The sequence below is a fragment of the Triticum dicoccoides genome, chromosome 7B (genome assembly GCF_002162155.2).
Source record: "Triticum dicoccoides isolate Atlit2015 ecotype Zavitan chromosome 7B, WEW_v2.0, whole genome shotgun sequence".
In the NCBI taxonomy this organism is placed as follows: domain Eukaryota; kingdom Viridiplantae; phylum Streptophyta; class Magnoliopsida; order Poales; family Poaceae; genus Triticum; species Triticum dicoccoides.
Genome location: NC_041393.1, coordinates 693,803,555 through 693,820,641, shown reverse-complemented (window position 1 = coordinate 693,820,641; position 17,087 = coordinate 693,803,555). Strand labels below are relative to the sequence as shown.

General features: G+C 42.6%; 1 pseudogene; it reads left to right on the top strand.

Moving 5' to 3' along the window:
- Positions 1–3,162: 3,162 nt before the first annotated feature.
- Positions 3,163–15,108, top strand: LOC119336227 (annotated as a pseudogene).
- Positions 15,109–17,087: the final 1,979 nt, after the last annotated feature.

Below are 17,087 nucleotides of genomic sequence, written 5' to 3'. Positions count from 1 at the left end.
ATGAGTGAGGGCCCAGTACGATGCTCCGGTGGCATTGCTACCCCCAGGGCCCCCGTCCCGCCTAACCCTGGAGCGGTTGACCACGGGATCTAGCCATTTGACTTTGCACGGACGGGCTTTGACCAGTGGATCTCTCCACCCGGTTTTGTCGGGTCGGCCCAGAGGGACACCGGGGAGCAACATCCGGGCCAAACCCACAGCTAAATCCACTCCATGTAGACCAGACGCGTTCGTTCCCCCCCTCCAGGTGCCGGCGGCGGCGCCGTCCGTGACGGGGCCACACCCCGGAGATGCGTGCCGCCTCTTCGGACATGCCATAACACCATCCGGTTGTGGTAGGTCATCCGATATATATAAACACTTGGAGCAAAGTCCCCTTCGTATAGACCCGATGCGGCTGTTCCCCATTCCGGTTGCCGGCTGGCGGCGGCACCGTTCGTGAGGGGGGTCACAACGCTCTGTACAGAACCGAAAAATAATGTATGTATGTTTATTAACACATACTGTATGTAAGTTAGTTAAATAAAAATAATAAAGAAAACAGTGAAGAAAAAGAAAAAAAAATATATGTATGCTTATTAACACATACTATATGCTTATTAACACAATCTATAGGTATGCTTATTAACACATACTGTATGCTTAATAATAATAATACTATATGAGAAAAAAGAAAAAAAAAGAAAATAAACTATGTCGGCATAGCTCCTGGTCGGTGCGCTCTGGATCGGTGACGTGTCACCCGTATCTATGCCGACGGCTACCGTCACGGCCGTCGGCATAGATTTGACGTCGTTAGCCGGCCGTGATGACAGTTGTCAGCGGGCCCGCATCTATGCCGACGGCTTATATATACCGACGGCAGCTATAGGCGTAGTCTAGGATAAGCCGACGGCCTATATATGCCGACGGCTGCTGTCGGCGTAGACACGGATAGCCCGACGGCCATTGTACGCCGACGGCCAGTTGCTAGCTGTCGGCATAGCTCGGACTAGGCCGACGGCAGCCGTCGGCATATATTTGGCTGTCGGTGTAGAGCCCTGTTCCGGTAGTGTTAGGCTGATGTTCAGTGTTAATGGTTGGCTCATTGTCGTGTGTCAAGCAACACTATCGTCTATGCTATAGCACCGATGATGTTTGAACTGTCGGTAGTTGGTAATGGTGCATGCTTGCTATATGCTACGCCGACCTCAAATATAACATGGAGGCAAGTATGGAGGTTTCTATTATCATGATATGAGATATGTTCAGAAGTTGTCTGTGATCTTTTCTGTCCTTTGCATAGCAAATACCTGTGCTTAGAGTCAGTCTATTGTTTCTGTCTGCAAATGCATTGTTGCTCCATGGATTCTTGCAACCAGGAACCCCATAGATCACTCAACTTTACTGGATCCTCCAGAATGTACAATCTGAGAAGCTGCACTCATTTTATTGGCCATAGGTGCTCCTTTTCTCACATGCACCTCAAAGGTTTCAATTGCTCAAGTTTGTTAGTGTCGTCTTGGTCTACTAAAATGCCAGTCAACCCAAGGTGAGCCCTCAGCCCAGGATTTCTTTACATACTACATGTGGCCCTTATTATAGACTATTAAAAATTGCATGTTTTTAGATCAAATGCTCCGTCATGAACAGTAAAAAAAGTAGTAAAAGAATTTAAAAAATTCTGATTTTTTTGGTAAACTTTGATAACTATTTTTTAAGCTTGCAAAATTTCACCACGAAATGATATTCGTGGAAGTCATGAAATAAAATGATGCTCCAAAAATGCTAGTTTTAAAAATATTTTGTAGTGCTGATTTTTTTGCCATGACTTCTACGAATGTCATTTCATTTTGAAATTTGTTAAGTATAGAAAACATTGGTCAAAGTTTATCTCAAGAAAAATCTGATTCTTTTTTCAATTCATTTACAATTTTTTATATTACTTTTCATCAGGGTGCATATGTGCTCAGGATCATAATAGGACTTTCATGTGTGGCATCTTATTGGGATGCCTTTGCAACAATCTTCGAGGGATGCTTTGTCCTCCCTGACAGTCAATGTTGGTGGTGCAAATTTTGCTAGGTTAACAGAGTTCTCGCGGCCTATACTGTTTGAAACGTTTGAAAAGAGGGTAACTGCTGCATTTTTTTTCAGCATATCAGCCACTTGGCTGCTGATTAAACAGAATATTTGCCTCCTGTGTGAGGCGATGGAGAGTTAGTGTGCAGTTCTCTTTGTACTCCCTCCAGTCGTTTTTTCTCTGCGTCTAAGGTCCAGCCCGTATACCAAGGAGAGGAGCAATTAGCAAAAAATGAACTGTTTTGCACCTGGATTCATCCGAAGAGACCCTGGTTGCATGCGAGATTGGCCCAGACTTTGCATGCATGTCGGCTCTCTCTCTCCCCTGCCCATCTCTCTGCATGCATGCGCCTCTCCCTCTCTCTCTCTCCTGTTTCTGCATGCAAGCAGCTCTTTCTGCCTTGGGAAGATGCGAAACACATGGGAAAGAGAGATGGGATTACTGCAGGCACGCATGCGGTAGAAAGGGATGGAGGGCACGGTTGGAAAGAGCAGCGAAAAAAGGCCAATACGCAGAGCATTGCGGGAAAAACGAAATTTTCTTAAACGCAGAGAAAAAAGGACTGGAGGGAGTACAGCCATCCCTGCAGCTTGCAAACGGAAATTTAGTCTTCTCTTTGCTCTTGTAAACTGTTTTTCTCCCCTTGCTAAAAAAGCAGAGCACCTGCTATTGCACCTAAAAAATAATACAGTACTGTCCCGGCTCATCACAGTATAGCGTACGATTGGGGCGACCCTTGGATTCTTTTCCCGTCTCTTGGCCCAAAAACTAATTCTGTAAAGCAGAGCGAAGATGCTTCGCTCTTTCGCCCATGATTTAAATATAAATTATTATAAAACGGAGAGAAGGTGGAGATCACATTGCTCACCGTGCCAACCATGGCAGCACAGCCCCATCCAACGGAAAGATTCCCGGAAGATGCCCGGCCAAAGCACAACGCTCAGCCTCGAGCTACTCGACGGAGCACATGCCTGGCGCTCAAACCGAACTTAATTAATCTTTGGGACTTGCACCTACTACAGCCCATTAGTCTTCGTCTTAGTCCTACCTAAAGACAATATCAAATTACAGATGCTTTGTTTGCAACCAAGCTCCCCTTCTTAGCCCCGTCTTTAGATTGGGTATCCGTCCCCGTCCACACAACACACGCGAGAGCGCGGAGCATTAGCGATAGTACTGCCTCTGCGTCCACCAAATCCTAGTAGTGATGGAGGCCACTCTTCTGAGCGTGGGCAAGACCGTGCTGAATGGGGCTATTGGCTACGCACGGTCCACCATCGCCGAGGAGGTTGCTTTGCAGCTCGGAGTGCGGCGGGATCAGGCCTTCATCACCGATGAGCTGGAGATGATGCAGGGTTTCCTTATGGCCGGGAACGCCGAGGGAAACAACAGCGAGGTCGTCACGATCTGGGTCAAGCAAGTCAGGGACGTGTCCTACGAGGTAGAGGACTGCCTCCTGGACTTCGCTGTCCGTCTAGAGAAGCAATCTTGGTGGCGAATCCCTCGCACGCTGCTGGATCGGCGTCATGTCGCCCAGCGGATGCTGGAGCTCCGGGTGAAGGTTGAAGAAGTCAACAAGCGAAACTTGCGCTACAACCTCGTCAACGGCGCCTCTGGCTCCAATCCCACCTCCGCCGCCGCCAACAGGCCGATGTTTGGCGTTGACGAGTCAAGGCGTGTCGCTATGCTCGACAAGGCAAATGCGAATCTGGTCAAACTCATCAACAAGAAGGATCATGACCTTGTGGGGAACCGGCGGTGATCTCGGTCTGGTGTCCATCATCAGAGCATCCTACGAGGATACGGATCTCAAACTGAAGTTCCCATGTCGAGCATGGGTCAGGGTGATGCATCCTTTCAGTCCAAAGCAATTTGTGCAGACATTACTCAGGCAGTTCCGCACAGCCGTCCTAGGTGTTGACGTTCTGCTGGAGACGGAGAAGACAGGGCAAGATTTGGCTCAGGAGTTCAAAAGATATGTCAATGGAAAGAGTTACCTGATTGTGCTGACTGACTTGTCTACCGTTGAAGACTGGGACCAAATTAAAGCATGTTTCCCAAACAACAAGAAAGGAAGCCGGATAATTGTGTCTACAGTGCACGCTGAGGTTGCAAGCTTATGTGTAGGGCAAAGAAGCATAGTATCAAAACTGAAACAATTGTCTGCTCACCAGACTATTTATGCTTTCCAGGGTGATCAGGTAATATATATTTATCCAATATTATCAATTCCTAGATAAACTATACTACTTGGCGCATCCAATTACACATTGTCCCTCTAGCAAGGCCGCTATATATGTCTGCTTACCCCTCTGGCCAAGATAAGCAAAGTCGGCAAGGGAACCAAACATACATGCTGATTATTGCAACACACATCCCAACTGGAAAAGTACAACCGAAAACAAAATGCAAGAGGATTACAATCTTTGCTACTCCCTCCGTCTAGGTGTGTAAGTCACCTTACGAAAACCAAATAATCCCAAAACACTTAGGCACGGTACATTAATTCTCTCCCCGTTTCTTGTTTTGTGACATATCAACCAATAAGAGACATGCTTTTAATGACTTGAGACTACCAAACATGACATGTAGTGGTTAGTTCATTGCATGCAAAGCTATTAATTAGCAAAAAGACATTAAGTTTTCTCGTTTTTCTCTCAACCTTGGTTGCGGTGCACAACGTAAGATGACTTACACACCTAGACGGAGGGAGTACACAACAATCCATTCTCTATCCTTTTCCAAAGAAAATCAATACATTCTCTATTCTTTGAGTCGCTATCTTGGCTTTTATAGTCCCCAGCTTCGTACTCCAAATAGAAACTGGAATACCAATTAATGTGCAAGTAGATCAGTTTATCAGTCTTTTAATATCACCTCTGTTTGCCATAAAGCAATTGAGTCCTCGTATCTGTTGACCCTATACCATGTGTGCATATAAATCACCGGGTCTATATCTTCATTTGTTCTACTGGTTCTGTATTTTTTTTTCAAAAAGGAGGATCACCCCCGGACTCTACATCAATACGATGCATGTGGCCATATTATTAAGCAAAAGGTCCAAAATGTGTGTGGTACGGTGCAAGCTTATAAAAAGAGCCAAACGTAAACTGAAGATAAAAGTTATCACAACCGGCAAGAACAGATCATGATGACTAAACATCTAGCCTATTATTAGACCGCCATCCAAACCGGTTGTAAGTATCCCGTGCTATTGTCTCCTAACGATTGCACCCAATAGCCATAAGCTCCTTGGCTTCCGTATGACTAAGTATCGACCATGTACGGATCCAACCAAGTGGCTCGGTATATAACCTGCAGTTCCATATAACCCAAAGTAATGTGCATACTCCTATCTGAATAAGTCCGGCAGTATTTGGATCCACTTCATTTAGTCACGTCCCAAATAACGTGTAAATGATGCTTGAAGGGCTGCCACTGAAGCTACATGAATCGTATGCCATAAAAGCCTGGTAAGAGGACATTTGAGAATGAGGTGTTACCTGTGGTTCTATACTACTCCCTTAGTTCTAGATACATCTCTTTTTATCCATTTTGATGACAAGTATTTTCGGACGGAGGGAGTATATAATTGTAAATTTTTCCTAATTATCAGAATGTGTCAATTCTTTTCTCATTATAACAAGTTACCCATGGTTGCGCATTTGAACTAAAACCACGACACTAACTATGGATCGATCGGAGTGAGTACAACTTTAGCCATAGCGTGCAACACGTCTACAACATAAACAAGTATTTCCCACCATATTTATAGCAACTAGCAGAATAAATGCTAATAGGAAACTTAAAAACATTACCTATATGAGTTTTGCTTCGGTACACCCTCTTCCAGAAAAGTTCACAAATTTCTATCACTCAAGATTACCTATATGAGTTTTACATCTTCAAAAAAGAGCCATCTTCAACAGATGATGTATATTGGTGATGTAAAAGTCCAACTCCAATAGATGATGTATACTCAAGATGTAAAATTAGAAACTTCAACTACTACTTCAGTTGAAACATAATTCAAACATAACAAGTTCAACTACTACTTCAGTTGAAACATAGTTCTAATTAAAAAAACATAAATTAAAGACTACTACAACTAATTGAAACTACTACATCCATCACTCCTCGTCATTCGAAGGCATCCAAAACTCCTCGCTGTCATCCTCCTAGTGTCCCCGAACTTCTCGTTGTCCTCCTCTGAGGACTTGACAGGGATCACCGTCGAGGGGCTGGCCTCATCCTCCTTCTTCACCCCCTTCTTCTTCATCTGTTCAGCCTCGCACTTCCAGAAGAACCCGTGCTCAGCCTCTAGATACTCCGGATGCTCCCGGCAAACTTCGCCATCGCCGCCTCATCGCTATCGCCGGGAGCAACGACAATGGCCAACTTCTTCTTCATCTCCTCCATCCAAATATTGTCTGGCACGAGGAACGCTGCATCCGCCCAGGTATCAATCTTTGGGAAGTTGAGGTCCTTCCTCGGCCTCCCGGCACGCCATACGACCATGTTGTATGCACGAGCGGCCTCCTCGACGGTCAGGTATGTGCTGGGTCAGAAGCGGCGAACGGCATCCGAGAACTTGACGTCAAAGTTGCCGGACGGCTTTGCCTGCACGTCGAAGAACTCCGTCTTGCTCTTTGGTAGCTTTTTCGGCAGCATGGCAACAACGGGGTAGTGGCGGCTGCGCGGCGGCGGCTGTTGCGGCCGAGCGTCGTGGCGGTGGGAGTGAGGAATCGAGGCGGCGGCAGTCGGTAATCGAGGCGGGGGGCGGCAACAGAGGAGCGGCGGCAGGGGTGGTTCGCTGCCGGATCTGGCAGTGGCGGGCGGCAGTGGGAGTGTGGTGGGCAAATCGGGGCGGCGGATGGAGAAAGAAGAAGGGAAGGGAAATTGAAGACGGTTGGTGGTTGGCGCGCAACCGTGGTCACCTGGAGGTGGAGATGCAAATTTGCATCTTCAGGTGTTGTATTTTACATCTTCTGAAGGAGGTCATCTATTTTTTTTTCATCAACATCATCTGTTGGAGATGGGTTTATGGGCCTCGGAGATGCAAAAGTTAGTTATTTTTGCATCTACATCATCTATTAAATATGCTGATACAGGGTAAGATCTAAATTGTGGCCACTGCCTAACATTGCTCGCATGTGTGCAGAGTTCCCATGGTCGAGCAGATCTCACCGGAGGGTCAAGGTCAACCACAGACACTACCGGTACCTTGCCCAATTGTATCAGGTTGATAGCAGCTGCTTCAGAGGCATCTTATCTTGTTGGGCGTGAAAAAGAGAAATACGAACTTATCAAACTAATTGCAAATGAAGATATCCAACAAAGTAAGGTGATATGGGTGTCGGGGATGGTTGGTATTGGAAAAACTACTCTAGTACAAGCTATCTACCAACACCAGGAGCTCCGTGGAATGTTTGAGAAGCATGCTTATGCAACAATCTTGCGTCCCTTCATTCTCGAGGAGCTCCTTACGAGCTTAGTCGTGCAATTAGATGAAGAAAATTCTGAAGAGGACATGATGGGCTTGTTGCACAATGAAAAGAAAAGATTACCATTGAGGTCTCTTGAAGAGTTGATCAAGTTGTTTGCCAGACATTTAGCAACAAAGAGGTGCTTCATTGTTCTTGATGATCTGTTGTCTACTACTGAGTGGGACGGGATAAGTCAAGCATTCCCTGAAACAGAAAATACAAGTCAGATCATATAGTTACCACAAGATTCTCTAATATTGCCAAACAGTGCTCATGGGGAAAAAGTAGCATATACACACTCTTTGCTCTAAACTACCATGACGCACGTAGCCTCTTCACAACAAAGGTACTTACAATGTAGGAAATACTTCATTTTTTAATCATATATTTATTTTTAATAAGGATTGTACAAATTACCACAGTACTCCAATCTTGTTCCAGCTTTTGGTAACAATTACACTGTCATATATTATAATACATATATATGCGCACATAGAGTTGTATTTCCTGTAAAACTGTAATGCTTAACGCATGGTGATTTGTTAAATAAGAATGTAACACATACGCTATCATGAAAATGCACAATTATATAACTTTTAGTAATAAAGCTTTAGGCAGGATAGCACTGTGTAATTCATGATAATTTTTTCTTTATCATGCAATCAAACCTCCAAAATTCTATATGCGGCACTCAGTTTTTTGCTATATACTCGAATTTGTAATGTTCTTGATGCTCCACTCAACAGTTTACCTTTTTTTGAACGGCACTCAGTTCAGTTTAGCTTTGTGTTCAGTGAAGCTTATAGGTTAAATATTGTTTACTTGATTCCCTCGCAATTTAGTTTGTCTACTTAAAAAAAAGAGGGATCAAACTCCCGCCTCCGCATCGATTCATGAACGTAACCCTTTGATTAGCTAGGCCGGGGGTCTATCCTCCTTTCAAAAAAAAAACCCTTTGATATAGCTATTGCAACATCCAGAAGGTCCAAACAAGTTGAAAAACTTAAAAAAAAAAGAGGCACACATATAGCAATCCGGGAGAAAGACTACCGATACATGATCCATAGAGAATGAAGTCCCGTGTGTCACCAATGCTGCAACTAGGCCACCACCCATATAACGGCTTAAGAAATCTTGAGTGGCCATCTTCCACAGGTTGTAGCCAGAGACCATGGATGCCTGGTCCTCCTCTGGCAAAGATAAGACCACGTATGGATCCAATTAACATCCTTATAAGTTACCTGCAAACTTTTAGAATTTTCGCCCAAAATACAATCATTATGACAATTCCATCTGTCCCAAAGTAAAGCACAAACTCCAATGCAAATTTTACCCTTCAGCTTAGGATGTACCCCCACTAACCAGTTTCCAAATACATTGGTACTACTCGTTGGCGGTGGCCAATTAATAGCTACATGGATTAAACGCTACATCAAGTTGGCAAGTCGACATGTAAGAAATAAATGGTGAATCGATTCCTCGTCTCCACAGAAGCAATATTTTTGTGAACCCCTGCCAATTCCACTTTTTTAGATTGTTATTATTGGTCAGGATCACTTTCCTGTCCAAGTACCACATACTATCAATTTCGAAATATATTTGGGGCGGTAGCTGGCTATCACTCATGAGGTCCATATACATAAATTTAACAAGCAAGACACATGAATTGTGAAGCTTCCAGCAGAAGGTATGTGGCTCCTTGGCGAGGTTGACCATCATCTACCTGTGCATGCTTTATCAAAAAATCAACCTCTGCATGTGCTTCGACCAGTCTATCCATCTGTCCCCAGTAAAGGCTTGCCTGAATCCATTATTCAGCAGAGAAACACCAAAGAAAAGTGTATCCATTGTAGGTCAATCTTTTCCTTAACCCTTCGACATCTAAAATAATAGTTAACCCATTGGACCCATTTGTCAGGAAAGCCTTCATTCACATGTTTTGTTGGTTGTTGTATAAAAGGCCATTTGACCTCATCATAATCTTTTTCGAAATACGCCTTGAAGATAACCACATCGAGTTTCTTCGGGTGCAACTCGTGATCCGTGAATAGTATCATGGAAAATAACTATCCCCTCTAGGAGTGTCGCCTGAGCTTGAATGCACTCTACGTCACTGCGTCGGCCACGCCACTTGTGGGCAATCACAATTATGCAGTTCCTTGCTATGTCGGTGAATATTTTTAAGCTGGCATTGAGTAGACAAAGAAGGTGAAATTGATGTGTTTGATAGCCTCCTCTATCTTAGGAAGAAGGGTGATGATGCCAAAGTTGAGCTTGTGTAAGGGCTATACAACTCCGTGAACGGAGCCATCAATTCCCCCTCAATAAACATCCATAACCTTTATTATGTTCCATTTCGGAAATGGCATCCCACACTTGTTTCTCCATGAAGGAAGCTGAGGGATGTCCTATGTGACACCCTCATCTAGCAAGATAAAGTTCGTTACTGGGAATCTAAGGGCATGTACAATGGTTCTATCTTAGCAATGCCACGTAGGATAGATGATGAGGTGAAGGAGAGAGAACTCATAAGAAAAGACTTGTCTTCTCTTATTTAAGAGAAGACAAGAGGTGATCTCTTAGCACAATATGTCTCACCACATTTTTAGGAATTACTAATTATTGAAGATAAGGCTAAGATATGACCCATTGTAGACAAGTTTTTTTGTCATCTCTAAATCACATGCAAGACTTAAGATAAGATTATCTTATCAACCATTGTATATGCCCTAACAACAACCTATAAAAATTACTCCCTCCGTCCCACAATGTAAGAGGTTTTTGCAAGCCCACAATGTAAGAGGTTTTTGCAGCTTGCAAAAACGTCTTACATTGTGGGACGGAGGGAGTAGTTATGTACACCTTGAGTTTGTCCTCACCGACCATTGTACCATCTTCCTCTCTAATTGGAAATTCCTGTTCTTTTGGTGTCTACCATTAGTGATGAGATGAAATACATAGCGTTTCTATTACCCTCGAGAATGTGCCGCGCAGGGCCGTACCCGAGAAAACGGGGGCCCTGTTCAACATCCAAAATTAAGCCCTTGATATAACCATTGGCAATTATTAGGAAAAAAAAATTATACTCAAATTCTCAAAACTCAAAATTAGTACATTATTTAGCATAAACATGCATCCTTCTAGCAGCCTTGATAGAAAATCTTCAATTTGTTTTTCATAAGCAATCTTCTCCAAAATGCCACTTGATTATTTTGCTAAAAACATATCAAGAACACATTTTTAGATTGAATGATTAGTATATGATGTGTTAGAAATAGAACATATATAAGCAAACTCTTTTTATGAGTTCTGGTAGTCTTGTTAAAGCTCTAGTCGGGCAGCGTAGGTAGAAGCAGCAACAAAATCTAATAAGCAGAGACACCTAATAAATAGATATTGGATTGAGGGTAGAGCGTAAATAGATGTTTATTTCGGAGAAACCGCAAAGGAATTAAGCTAGGAGCCGTGCGATGGAGCAAAGGATGTGCATGTGTCGCTGGAAGTGAAAGAGACTACGGAGAAAGAGAATAGGAAGGAGGAGAGGCGTGCGTGAGATGGAGTACTGGGAGCTAGTATTACCGTGCATGTTCCCAAGGAATACTAGTAGTACTTCGTATTAAAAAATGCATTGATTGGTCATTAATTAAGAAGCATATTTGCATAAGTGTTCAGAAAAAATAGTGTACAGAAAAAATTGGGGCCCCTGGTCACTTGGGGGCCCTGTGCTGTTGAACATGCTGCACATGTGTCCGGTACGGGCCTGGTGCCGCGTGTGGTTAAAATCTATTAATATGATCTCCAATCCACAAGGACGAACCACATGGTACCATGTAAATAGATTCTGTCCATGTATGTTGTGCAATTATGTCAAATCACGTGATTCATAATTCATACTGTAATTTACTTAATAAAAAATACATGTGTTATAAATACTTAAATATATCTTATGGAGAACTCAACTCCTACCCCTTCTGATTTTTAATTCCTCCTTTTTAACCATGAAACAGATAAAAGTACATTTTTTGAAACAACTTTTTATTGAAAAAGCAAAGGCAACCGACGAACAGAGTTTACAGCTCTCGGCTCCAGCCAGAAGTAGCCACAGCAGAATTATTACACATTCAAACATCCAGCAGATTAAAAGTCCACTAAGAGAACTTCGAATGGCCCCTATAGGAACTACAAGCGCAGAGGCACTGAACTCCCTACAGGCGCATCATCCAGCCAGGCAATTCTAAGCAACTCCCCGCGATGATGGTCGAGCAGCTTCAAGCATTGGAGGAGTAGTACACCCTGGGACTCCGCGCACAAGATCTTCCATTGATAAATATGTCTCCCCACCATCTCCAGTACACATTTGATGCTTCTCCATCTTCGCCCCTGGAACACAATTTCATTCCGAAACAGCCATAAGCTCCATAAGGTAGCAGCAGAAATCAAATTTACAGCATCAAAACTCTTTTTCTTCTTCCAAAAAGGAAGCAAAGACTCAAACGAATTAGGTACAAGCATCTTGGTACAGTTAGCTATCACCAGCCAAACTTGTCGAGCAACTACACAATCAAAAAACAGATGCTGGAGGCTTTCAGGTTCACAGCAAAAGACACAAGTCAGGTCTTCCACATGCTGGCGCTTAGCCAGATTGTCCCTGGTTAGACTTTTATTATTCACAATTAGCCACAGAAAAACATGAATATTAGGGGGAACTTTGATTTTCCAAATATAATCCCTCCAGATAGAGACCACGCTCCCCCAATTAATCATCTTATACATAGATTTAACAGAGTATGACCCTTTACTTTCCAAAGACCAAACAGGCTTATCCACCAAGTTATTAAAAGGAACACTTTTAATCATACCGAGAAGTTCATTCCAGGAACACAAGATATCTTCACTAACACACCTTCTAAAGGTCAGCTGGAGATTCTCCCCATCCCACACCTGAGCCACTGAGGCATCTTGTTGTTGACAAATCACAAAAAGATCCCAAAAGCTAGTTTTGAGTGAACAATCACCCACCCAAGTATCATGCCAAAAGGAAATATTTCTCCTATTCCCAGGAATCCATCTATAAAAAGTTTTGGCAGCAGAGCAAGCCCAGGTGAAACTCTTCCAGAAGGGAGATCCCATCCCAGACTTAGCCCAAAGTATGCTAGGTCTATTCACACTATACTTGAACTCCAACAATTTCTTTCCAGTCACTATCCCTATCATCAAAAAATCGTTTACTCCAAGCAGCCAACAAAGACATATTGAATTCCCTAAGATTAGGGACCCCCAAACCACCCCACTCTTTCTTTTGGGAGAGATAATTACATTGTTTTTTTATAAAGTACTTAAATATATTTTATGGAGAACTCAACTCCTACCACATAATTACACTGTACATGTTTCAGGTATTTAAGGAGACTGTAAATTTCGATGAGCAATATCCTGAGCTAGCTGAACAGGCAGACCTGATATTGAGAATGTGCCGTGGACAACCCCTGGCAATTGTCACCACAGCTACCTTCTTGGCAAACCAACCAAAAACCTTGGAGGAGTGGAGAAGATTTAATGAGCAAATCAATGATGAGCTGGAGATGAATACAGAGGTTGGGGTCATAAGAGCACTCCTTAGCAAATGCTACGATGGCTTACCCTATCACCTAAAATCTTGTCTATTACACATGTCCATCTTCCTCCAAGACCAAAAGGTTAGCCGGAGACGGTTGGTGCGGCGGTGGACTGCAGAAGGTTACTCAAGGGTGGTGCGTGCCAGGTCCGTGGAGGAAACGAGAGAGAGCTATTTCATGGAACTCATAAGCAGGGGCATGATACTACCGACTCAACAATCATTTCGTAGCACAAAAGGAATTGACTCGTGCCAAGTCCATGATATGATCCGTGGAATTGGTAATTCTAAGTCAGTGGAAGCAAATCTTGTTTTCAGATTGGAGGAAGGTTGTAGCCTAGACGGAGTGGGCACAGTCCGACACCTTGCTGTAAGTTGGAATTGGGAGGAAGACCAAAGTGAATTTGAGAGCATAGTGGGCATATCTCATACACGGTCATTGACAGTATTTGGCAAGTGGAGGCCATTTTTCATTTCTGAGAAGACAAGGCTTCTACAAGTACTTGACCTGGAAGACACGTCAGGTCTAGTTGATCATCACCTCGAGCATATCGGAATTCTTCTTCACCTAAGATACCTGTCCCTAAGAGGATGTCTTCATATTTATCACCTGCCAGGTTCGGTGGGTAACCTAAGGCAACTCCAGACATTAGATATTGCAGGCACATCCATATTCAAGTTACCAGGGAGCATTGTCAAGCTTAGTAAGCTACAGCATATTCTTGCTGGCGCCATCAGAAATCAAGATGACAACGACGACGACTTTGAAACATCCTTTGAATGTGCCAAAGCTAATGAGGAACAGGCTATGCTTTTTGACTTGCTCTTCAGTGGCACTATGTGTGGGATGCTGCGCACCTCCTCTTGTGGCAGAGAGATTGGATATGGATGGAGACGTGAACAGGCGTGATGTATGCACTGCGTGCTGCTGCTCCATTTTACCTGCGTTTGCAAGGCACCAAGGTCTACGTGGTGTTGCAGTTCCCAGAGGATTCCATAAACTGAAAGCCCTGCACACTCTGGGTGCTGTGAACATCGCATCGGGGAAGGCCGCTCTAGAAGACTTGAGCAGACTTGGCGGGCTTCGTAAGTTAAGGGTAACTGGCATCAACAAGAGAAACAGTAAAGAGTTCTGTTCGACAATTGCTCATCTCAGGTGCTTGGAATCGCTGTCAATGCAGTCAGCGGGCAAGCCTGGTTTATCTGCCTGCTTGGATGGCTTGCGCGCGCCCCCGAAAAACCTCCAGAGCCTCAAGTTTTACGGTAATATGGTCACTTTGCCAGGATGGGTGAAGGGCGAGGGGCTTAAAAATCTCGTGAAGTTAAAGCTACAGAGCTCAAGGATGTTGCTATGTGATGCTGCCGTAGAAGTCCTTGGGAGTTTGCCAAAACTGGCCATACTGCGTCTGTGGAAGGAGTCTTTCGATGGAAATGATATCCGTGTCACTTTCCATCAGGACACATTCCCGAGTCTGGTGCTGCTGGAACTGGATCGGGTCGGTGACCTCAGATCAGTGAAGTTTGAACAGGGAGCAACAGCTAAGCTAGAGCTGCTGCAGTTTCGTAGTTCGCTTAAAGCAGCACACGTTGGCTTGTTTTCTGGGCTACGAAATCTTCTGAGCTTCAAGGAATTTAAGCTTGTGGGTACCTACGAGCACAACTTCGTGGCAGACTTGCAGGAACAGCTTGCATGTAATTTCAATCGTCCTGCCTTCAAGACCTACTGAACTCCAGTGTCAGTCGTATTGATCTGACCTAGTAGGTTTACCGTTCCGTCTACATGCATCTTTCCTTCATGTCGATGTTTTCCCCGTTCGTGTTTCTCACATGTTTACTACCTGTATTTATTTATTTGGATGATTTGGAACAACCAATGTTATTTTTTGTGTGTAAGCATCGTCATGGCTTTACATCACGATCTCTGCTGCTGATCAGACCAGCACGCAGTAGTCCGGTACATCCGATTTTTGCTTCTGATCAGAGGATTCTTTTGCACGAAAAATTTAATTATATTTCAGGTAATTAGCCTGGATGTTGTATCGATGACCTGAACGCAAAGGTGTCCGGTAGAATAATGAAATCCGCATCCTCAAAAATACTGTATCTTAGGAGATGGGCTGACAGGGTTTACTAGTGTTCTTCCTCAATCCCACTGAACACACTAGTTCAGACACACGGTTCAGTTTTACAGGAGTCGTTCAGAGAGAAGAAAAGAAAAGAGGGGGCAGGGGAAATGAGAGCAGTGGGTAAGAAGATGAGCCAGCCGTCCCCGTGCTGATCCCTCTGGCTCTGGATGCCGAGGCCATCGTGGATCCATGTTTTTTTCTTCTTTTTTTCTGTTATCATCATGGTTCCGTGCTTAAAGGGGACCTCTTATTCCGCGCCTTTTGCGCCACAGAACGCAAGGGGCACAACGACTTGATCTTGTGCCGTCGGCCTCCTGTACCATCAGGCTAACCAGGAGAGCGACTACATGCTACTGACTATTTACATCGCGGACCTTTTAAGAACAACAACGGACGCGCTATTTATTGCACAAAATGCGTTTTTTTAATGTGAACCAAAAAATTGATAGCTCACAGATTTCAAAAGCAAAGTTCACGAACATGCAAAAGAATTCATGTATTCAAAAAATTTAAAACATTTTGAAAACAAGTTCACAAATTTTAAAACAATTCATGAATTTGAGAAAAATCAAAAACAAAAGAGTTTAAAAAGTTTGAGTTCGAAAAAGATTTCCTCGATTCTGAAAAAAATCACAAATTTGCAGAAAAAAATATGGATTTTTAAAAAATTTCATCAAATTTGAAAAAAAGTTCATTGATTCGGAAAAAGTTCATCAATTCTTGAAAAAATTCAAAAATTTGATATTTTTTAATCAATTTAAAAAATTTCATTGAATTTCAGAAAATGTTCAACGATTATGAAAAAATTTCGTCGGATTTGAAAAAAATTCATCAATTCTAAAAAAGTTCTCAAATTTGGAGAAAGTTCATTTATTTTAGAAAAAACTCCAAAAAATTTAAGAAAATTAAAAAAGAAAAATAAAAATACAAGAAAGGAAAAATAAAAAAGGAAAACGGAAATTAAAAAAAGAAGAAGAGGAAGGAAAGGGAGAAGTAAACTAATCAGGCTATCTACTACGTAGGTCTCGCCCCCTGGCGGGAGGAAGATGGGCCAGCCCAATACAAGTCATGGGGAGCGGTTTTTCAGGGACGTTTTTGACTGGTTTTCCGTGCGTTTTTTTTCCTGTTTGGTTATGTGGTGGTTTCGACCGGTTTTTTGTGTGGGCTTTTCCCTTTTTTTGTGGTGGTTTTGACAGGTTTTGTGTGGCTTTTTCTGTTTGTTTCTGTGGTAGTTTCCGTGTATCTTTCTTCGGTTTTTTGTTTTTCTTGTTTGGTTTTCTTCTGTTTTTTTTCTCTTTTTATAAATACAGATTGTACATTTTTCAATACACATCTCTATTTTTTGCAATACACGTTGTACTTTTTTGTGTACATGTTTAAAAGTTTTTTTGATACTCTGTGATCTTTTTTTAATACAAGATCTATATTTTTTCAAATACGTGTTAATTTTTCTCAAATATGTGTTCAATTATTTTTTAAATGATACATAGAATTTTAAAATAGGAGAATTTTTTTCAGTGTATATTTTTTTTAGAAATGTCACATGTTTTTCAAACTCGTGAAAGATTTTAAATGTCGAATCTATTTTTTGAACGCTGCAAAACATTGTTTTTAAAAATACATGAATATGTATTTTACGTTGTGCAAACATTTTGAAAATTTTGTCGAATACTTTTTTGGGATCACGCTACATTTTTAATGCTATTAAATTTTTCTAGAAGTTGCGCGAACATTTTCTTAACACAGCATTACATCTATTAAACACTGCATAAAAATGTTAAATATAATTAAAAGTATAA